Genomic DNA, 9,756 nt, shown 5'->3' with positions numbered 1-9,756 from the left:
TGACCTACCTAAATCCTGCAAGCTGATCAGTCTTATTACATTTTTTCGTTTAAAGATAATAGAAACAAATTTTGATTGACATATTAAGGAGGACTATGAGGGGTCATTCTCTCAATGGCAACCAGCATGCATATCAAGAACGAAAATCAACAGAAACATCACTGGACGAAATAGTTCAGAAAACGAGTCACTCCTATAATAATAGAAATATTGCATTAACCGCCTTTCTACACGAAAAAGCGCATTTAATTATGCACTACCAAATTCTCTTTATGATGAGAAAAGCATGCTACCGTATGCAAATGAGTCAAAGCAATGCTGGAAAATAGGCTGATTATAACACCTGCAAGGCGAGGAAATTTTGACTAAAACAACTAGGGGTCTCTACAGGGGGACTGCTTTCTCCTCTCCTATGGAGATTCGTGGCAGATAACTTGATCTACCTAGTGCACCTGGTGCATACCTATCTGGGTAATCTAGTAATTATGGTAAAAATAAAATATGAAAATTTCCTATCCAGCACTCCATCCAACTCTTTGTTAATCCTAGTAAAACAGTGGTAGTCAGTTTGAGAAGAAACGAAACCTAGATAACATCTGAATGCCCACTCCGTATAGAGAAGCTGTCAAAGAAGCATGAGTGAAGTCAAATATCTAGAGTAATACTAGATAAATGGCTTATATGGAACGCCCATTTGATAATAACAACCAACAAAGCAAAGCTTTCCCTTTGGACAAGTCGAAGAATATGTGAGAAAACATGAGGTATGAACCCTAAACAGATATACTGGCTATATATGATTACACTCAGATCTATGATTACATATTGCACATTAAATGTCAACAAAAATCACCAAAGTAAAGCTGAATAAGCATTAACGACAAGTATGCCTAATGATAACAGGAGCGATGTCGACTACCCCAAACGCCTCCATGAAGGTCATGCGTGACCTACAGAAGAAGGCAAAGGTAGAAGCATACAGAAGACGCTAGGAAATAGTGCAAAAGGATACCGGGATCAAATCAGGGCAGATAATTAATAATCAGAATTGGAAATGGTATCAGATGCAATGCAACCTAAATATAACTTCAAAAAGACGTTTACCATTCTATTTCTAGGAAGAAACAAATGGGAATCGAATAAAACGAATGTCCCACAATATCGAATCGTTAAACTTTATTCGATCTTGTGGGCTTTCTAACAGAAAATTTAATGAGTTACTTAATCCCAATTATCGCTGATTACTTTGATGTAGTACATGTCTTCAAGCGAGGTTAAGACGAAATAGTATCGTCTACTTTTCATAAGCAAAATTTGTCTACAAAATGAGAATTATTTGTAAAGCTTAGTTATTAAAAAAAATCTGAATAAAAAATCTAAAAAATCTCACCGATCTGACAGATTCTGTCTTCAGTATGGTACATAGTACATATCGTTATTCTTACATGTAATTGCAGAAAACAAAAGCAAAGGTCTAGACTTGATGACATCACTATTAAATAAGATGTAATGTATACCTCAGATTGTAACGTTTCGATTTTTCCAGTAATAACGGCCCTCAAATATTTGATTGTGCTGTACTACGTTAGGCCTATATTATCTCGTAGACTATTTTATTGCGTTTAACTACGCTGTATTTTTAGTCCCCCTATAATTAGTTCGTCTGTGTTTGATCTAGTTAAAAAGTACGTAGTACTTCTGCCGAGTAACCAATTTTGTACTATAAACACAGACACTTTCTTTCTAGAATTACCAATTAAAAATGTTTACATTAACATTTATTTCTAAGTCTTTTTATATTGTATATGTAATACTCAGACACAAATATGAGGATTATTAGTTTTAGTGTACGATGGCAGCAAACGTTAGGTAATTAGTCTCTTAAATATAGTTTTGCGGCAATTACTAATTTTGTCTTTCTTTATTTGTTTACAAAAATATAGAAATGATTTTATCTTTCTAGAGTTCCATTCGGAATTGCTTCAAAACATATGGTCTCTAAGGAAGAACGAGTTTTAAGTTTATCGATCAGGTGATTTTCAGTTAGGTGTCAAGACATAGCACGTTGGATTTTTAATGGTTGAATAAGAGATATGTATATATTTTGTAATATATCTCCATTTACTATTTAAAAGTTTTTTATTTTTTACGATTTTATTTTAATGTGACTGTTTTTGCTTTATATAACATATATATTCTTATTATATAAATAGTTTGGTTTGAGTAATGATTTAATATATTTTTTAACGAATTTGAGTCCTTTATAGATATCTGGTTAAGATTTATTGGCGCTCTTTTTATATTTGCAGTTTCATAGCATTCAGTATCTCTTGGTTTTTTGGTCAAACTGTTATTTTTTCATTAGTCATCTTCATACCCATTCTCGACGACGCTTCGGATAATGAGCAACGGCACCTTCATATTCTTCTTGTATTACGACCGGCTTATTACCACCTAAAATGACTTTTGGCAAATGCAAGGTAAAATATCTTCGGACAAAATAAAATTACCATTACCATAACAAAAAAACTTATTTTTTCTAACGGGTTGACTACCCAATAATAAGTCTGGTGTCTTATGGCATCAAAATGTTTTTCAGAATTCACCATACAAGAATTTAGATGACATACGATTACCAGATAGATAACAGTCAGTTCGGATTCAGAAATGGATTGAGAACGCTAGAAGCTCTTTTTTCTTAAATGTACTGACATTGCGATGCAGATATGTGAAGGTAAGTAAATATGCATATCTTACTGATTATCAAAAAGCATTTGATTGCGTTAACGATCAAAAGGTGATTAAAATTCTAAGAAAAACTGGGATCGACTATCGATCGAGATAGAACAAGATCTAAGTATTATCTAGAGTACTCTAGGCACCAAGCAAGAACGGAATAGAAAGAATAAAACCGGAAGATAAAAGGATAAGACGAGCAGTCAGGCAGAGTTGTGTCTTTGCAGTTGTTTCATCTGTACCCGTGTCTATGTTTAGTAAAGAAGTTTAGTGTTTTCGGGATGGTCAGCAAGTCCAAAGAACTAATGAGAACATACAAAACCCTCTATGCAGCTTATCCTTTTAGCTAAGAAACAGTTGAGAAACTACTCCAACAGCTGAGTAAAGCTAAGAACAAGAAGTATATCAAAACCTTGGAAAAAATGGGTATGGCATGGAAAATTGTTAAAAAACTTAGCGGTGATCTTAAGGAACATTAACCACCTTGCAAGGTTACAATGAACCAAGTCGCTAGTCAACTTCTTCTAAACGAGAAAACTAAGAATTGGTATAAAGTTCCAAAAACTTAAAAAAGACTGATTTAGGAGGCAAACCACTCAAGACCTCCATTTACACGAAAAGAACTTTACGATGGTACGAACAGGCTAAACACGTGAAAGCTGCAGGTGTGGATGATTTGCATTGAACAAATCAAGCACCTGGGCCAGGGAGCAAAAATGAATTTTGTATCTCTGTAGCATGTGCTGCAAAGCATGTCATACGATATATTGTTTTGAAGCTATTTTCTTGTGTTATTTTAAAGTAATTACTATTTTAATTGTAATAAGCCACAATTGAAGGTTAAAGTAAGTTTATTGAAGTTCCAATTTCAAAAAACTGTATTTTGAGAACGATTTACGAAGTGGAAATTGAAACGTCAATAAACTTACTTTAACTTTTCTTCTTCTTTTTTAGGTACCGTCTATTCCATCACAGCTATTTTCACTTTTGAGGTTGCAGCTCTGAACAAGTCGACGGAACTGCAATTATACCACTTTCTCAGATTGTTGAGCCAGGAGATGCGTCTTCTTCCAATACTTTGTTTTCCCTGTATTTTTCCCTGCATTATGGTCATCTTTCTGAGGACCTCAACATTTGTTATTCGGTCTACCCTACTTATTTTTAATATTCTTCGGTAGGTGCACATCTCGAATGCTTCAAGTCGATCGCTCACCTCTTTATTTAAGGTACAGGTCTCCACCCCAGTATGCAACCTTGCCTTATGCCTCTTTTTATCTCTACTACCTCCAAAAGTTCTTTGCCTACTCTGACTTTTGCTGTTTGGTTAAAGTAGAAATGAGTTATTATTCTTAAGTCTTTTTTGTCAATGTGATTATCTTTAAATAACTGTATAAGCCGGTTGTGTCGGACCTGTGTCGAACGCCTTATTGTAATCAATAAAACAAACATAGAGTGATTGATTTACATCCATACATCTTTGCATGAGGACGTTAAATCCAAATAATGGCTCTCGTGTACCCATGGCATTCCTAAATCCAAATTGGGTTTCAGTCATGTCTTGTTCCCCTTTTCTGAAAATTCTTAAATGGATAATTTTTAAGAATATTTTTAGTGTGTGACTCATTAGACTAATTATACGGTGGTCATTACATTCCTTTGCATTAGGTTTTTTTGGTAATGTAATAAATGTTGATTTGAGTTAATTTGAAAAAGAATACTTTCACAAAAATGGGACGAATATAGACAAGCAGCCTCACGTCTTAAAACACAAACCACTCCGCAAACCAAATCATGGAAAAATACCACATTCTCCTGTCGGAAGCCGCCCCCTTTACAGCGCAAACCACACTGGAACGCTGTCTACCAAACACAAAATTACTGCTTGAAAACCATAACGACCCGAAGCACTTATCGTCAGACATTGCCCTAAGGAAAGCCGCCCTAGAGACGATACACACCAAGTACCCAGCACATGAGTGGCTCCACATCTACTGCGATGGATCCTCGATGCCGGACTCGGGAAGAACAGGAGCAGGATATGTCTCAACGTTCTTCAAAGGCTCTATAGCTGTGGGTGCTCCTCTCACCAACTACGACGGCGAAATTGCTGCTATACACGAAGCTGCAAAAAATCTTGAAAATTTCCAACACCTCCAAAAAGTTGCCTTCTTCATCGACTGCTAAGTCGCAATCCTCGCCCTGTCGACAAATCGATACACCGACTGTGCCAAAACAATATCTTGCCGCGTCCAACTATCGAACTTGATGGAAAAAGGGTGGCTGATTACTCTACAATGGATCCCTAGTCATGTCGGTGTTGAAGGAAATGAAGCGGCGGATGAACTTGCAAAAGAAGGCACTACTCTTCCACAGTCCCCTAGCTTCCAATCGTACACATCACCAAAGTCCACCATTAGAAGAGGAATCAAAGCGAAGATAAAAGAGCAGCAAATATAAGCCGGTGCTGGAAAATCTTGGACCCACCTAATAGAGTCACCAATCCCTCGCAACTTGCCGAGACCCATTAGTGTAGCCGTGTTCAGAACAACTACGGGGCATGACTACCTGGCCTTCCATCTACATCGCATCGGCGTCCGCGAAAATGACAACTGTCCACTAGGTGATCAGCCCCAGGTGGATGCTGCTCACCTTCCAGAGTGCCCAGCCCTGAAAACAGACCCACCCGAGGAGGATAAAGATCGCCTACGAGAAACGGCTCGTCTATACTGGTCAGCGCGCCACCAAATGGCTAACATGCCAAGGGTGGGCGTTGGCTAGCAAGGAAGTAAGTAAGTTGATTTAAGCCAATCTCTCGGAATAATACCCGTATTATATATAGTATTATATAAGTCTACTAATACATTGATCTGATCTTCTGATATTAATTTAATTATTTTAGTTGGAATTGTGTCAGGCCCCGCAGTTTTATTAGATTTTGCCAGATTTATTGCATGTATTATTTCATCCTTAGTTTGGACTATATCATGTTCCTCGCAATCGCACTTTAACCTTTAATTATAGCTTATTCCCATAAAAATTACGATATATTGGTTGACTAAGGTGTTCTTTAACTTTTGTACGATACACTTTAAGTCTGTTTTCGATTTTGCTGTTGAACAGGATAAAGGTTGAACACTCTTATTACAAATATATAAATTTATAATAATAACTTTACATTTGCAATATTTCATATCTTCGCCTTCTCTATTATACCAATAATATGGTAACGCTAAACCAAAATAACAATGCTACATTTGATGTGCGATGAATTTACTAGGAAAAGAGCTAAAATAAAAGTCTTTTAATTTCGTTATAGTTAAATATTTTTAAAGTTAATATATGTACTTGATTACTTTCAAAAATTGTGCAAATAAAATTTTTATTTAAGAAGATTTTTAGATGGATAACATAAATAAACAAAAAGAAACCAAAGCACCAGCAACATTTTTTATTCTATTTACAATCGCGTACACTTACTTTTCGTTTACTTTATTCCTATAATATTATCAGATTCACAGACAGCGATAGTCATAATGTATGTGTATGGCCGGCTTTAGACGATTTGCACACAGAGAGTTTAGCCAAAGTCAACATTATCTGATAGTGGCTAGTCCAGCAGTTGCATTGCACAACGTTTGTCGTTTCGAAGCGAGTGTAAGCTAATACAGTGCAGGCATTTAATTTGCATTTATATATGCAGTAATCGTGTAACGAACATTTGTTTTCGGTTAATAAGAACTATTTACATCAAGCAACTCTTGTCTACACATTAACGTTGTTAATTATATATATATATATATATATATATATATATATATATAATATATATATATATATATATATTTGTATATACTTTCCACATCATCTCTGATATCTTCATCAGGGCTATGTTTCTGAAATTTTCGAATATCGATTTTCTGAAACCTATATGGAGATGGTGTTGACCTAGAGCTAAAATTGAATCGGAAATGCGGAATGTTTATAAATCCTATTGGCCTATGTATGATCGGGAGCATGTTGGAGATTTAACATTTTAAAAAAGTTACAGTCATGGAATATTCGTGGAAATTGCCTCCATTTTATTAAGAACTTTCTAGAAAATAGATCGTTTCGTGTAAGAGTTAACAACTACTATTGCGAAAAGTAGGAGGAAGAAAACGGTATCTTTCAATGCTCAATTTTTAGCCCTACACTCTTCTTAACCGCTATTAATGGCATAATTAAAAACCCTTTAAAAGCACGTCTATATGCAGATGACTTAGTGGTGTATGTAAATGGCAAAGATATTAATTTAAATTCAACAATTTTGCAGAGTTTCTTACAAAAACTCGAAAAGTGGTCTTGCAATACTGGTTTTCAATTCTTGGTTACAAAAACCGTAGATATGGTATTCTCAAAAAAGAACTCCTCAAATAATCCCAATCTTAAGTTTTTCAATATATAGCTATCCTTCAAATCAGTTGTAAAATTCTTAGGTATGTGGTTTGATAATCAACTTACTTGAAAAGAACATATTAGGCAATTAGTCTTGATTTGTAATAAACAAAATAACCTAATGAGAACACTGTCGAATAGATATTGGAGCTCTGATCGCTCTACCCTGCTAACAATCTATGGAACTCGAATTAGATCAAAAACTAATTATGGATCAATCGGTTACGCCTCTGCTTCCCCCATATTGTTAAAACAGCTGGGATCTATCCACAACACAGCACTTAGACTCTCTCTCTCTCTTGGCGCATTTTGAACACTAGTGGAAAGTTTATATTGTGAAAGTGGGGAGCCTTCATTATATCACCGCTGAATTTTCTTAACACTATCACATGCAACGTTAATAGCTTCAAATGTTAAAAAACCTTTATTTAATAATACGTTCACTAATAAATATATAAATCTCTTTACCAATAGTACCAAACATAAGCCTTATAAGCGAGTACGGTGTTATCTGAGATGTCTTGACATCGAATTCCCAAATACTTTTCCAATCAATTCAAGAATAATCTAGATCTAATTCTCCGTCAGCATTACGAACATTGTTATAAAATCTTTACAGATGCATCCAAGTGTGACAAAGAAGTAGGTGCTGCAATACACATCAATTTCGTCTTTCAACCTTCTTTACGATTTTCTCCGCTGAGCTTTATGCCGCGCTCAAAACTATCATGCATATAAATTTTAATAAAATTCCTAACTCTGTTATCTTAAGTGATTCACTAAGGGCCTTTCAAACCCTGGAACAGATCTATCCCAAAGGTTTCCTTGAGAAACTAATAAAGCTAGAACTTATGCAGGCTCAAAAAAATTCTAGGAGTATAAGATTTATATGGATTCCATCCCACATTGGCATTGCAGGCAACAAAAGTGCGGACCAGTGCGCGAGTGAAATTGCTAAATGTGCCAATATAGAAAAAGCCGAGTATCGAAATACCGGGAGTGATATAAAAGCTTTTAAACAGAATCGAGTTTTGTGCAAGTGGAAAATCGAATGGCAATCTTCTCAAACATCACTGAAGCAAATTAAAAATGACGTTACAGCTTGCTAACCCTCAACCACGAACAGAAAAAAACAATAGGTGATAACAAGATTACGAATTGGACACACGAGACATATTCATATTTATTGTCTAAAAGTGATCCACCTATATGTAAAACATGCTATGTACAAGTTACCGTTAACCATTTATTAATTGTACGCCCTAGTTTTTCAAATTTTCGCGTCGCATTTTACATACCTATCGGCTCTGCAATTGTGGTTTTTGCTTGGCCCGTCGTTCGCCAGACGTAATTGGCTGAAGTAGTTAGCGGAAGAGTCTTCCAAATCTCCTCAAGCGGCTCTTCAGTTATATTTGCGTTTGGGTGAACGTCGTGTTCATCTTTACCACAAAAATCGTCCTAGTACAAACCTCCTCGTTGGTAGAGCTGGGAATCCATATTCGTTGATCGGAAATACGGGCACTTTTTAGCGCACGTACTCCGATTGGCGAATAGTGATTGCTGATTGTACAGGGTGTATCCGATTGGTAGTGTGCGCCATATTCGAGCTTTCGGTCGTTTTCAGACCCTTGAGTCCGCGCACCTGTGTAGTTACTAACCAGTCGGATTTTTCGAACTCCTACAAGGCTACACACCCTTCCAGTCTCCTGGAAGCTTTAGTTTTAGAGTAACGTAGGTCCCAAATATCTAAGAGGCGAGTAAGTTTTGTTTCCTACTCGTCCAGTCACTCTCAAACCATCGAACAAAATCTATAGAAATATTTTATAAACTCTAATTTTGTAATTCTGTAGCCGCCGATAATAACGATTATGGTGGATGCGGCTGTAATTTATAAATAAAAAAAGATTGGAAGCAGTCTGCACAAAGAATTTCCTAAAGTCCGTGTTGTTCATTTGGAATGTTGACTTTGACTAAATACAAGAGATGGCAGTTTTTGTTAGGGGGTAAAAATTGTCTTAATACCTCTTAATCTGAAGATGTCTATTTTATCAGTGACACTTTTAATGTAAGAAAGAAAATCTTTCGTATGATGATGGTCTGAGTCTTCGGTTTAAGATTAAGCGGGATATTAAAGCCTATGGAAGCTCCTATTGACGTAATTTTTGCGATAACCATTTTGGATTAGGGCTTGTTTTAAAGATGCGATGGATCTACTTGCATCATCGCAAAGTTGAATTAATCTGAAGACAAGGGTATTATTGACTGAATTAATTTGTGAAGGTGGTTGATGAGAATTGGGCTGGGTATGGCTGTGTTTTCAGTAAACAGAGTGGTGAAAACCTTACGATTGGTTTTTCTTTATGATAACGTCGAGAAACGGTAGGGATAAATCAGTTTCCACCTTTATCGTGAACTGGATAGTAGGATGTAAACCATTCAGATGAGTTTGAAAAGATACCAAAGCATCCTTACCGAGGGGCGAAGTGTTGAATGTATCGTCAACATATCGTAGCCCACATGTAGGTTTAAGCATCGATGTAGATAGCGCTCGGGTCTCGAAGTCTTCCATAAAGATATTGGCCCCTT

This window comes from Diabrotica undecimpunctata, chromosome 2 (assembly GCF_040954645.1).
Source record: "Diabrotica undecimpunctata isolate CICGRU chromosome 2, icDiaUnde3, whole genome shotgun sequence".
Lineage (NCBI taxonomy): Eukaryota > Metazoa > Arthropoda > Insecta > Coleoptera > Chrysomelidae > Diabrotica > Diabrotica undecimpunctata.
This window is presented reverse-complemented; position numbering follows the sequence as displayed.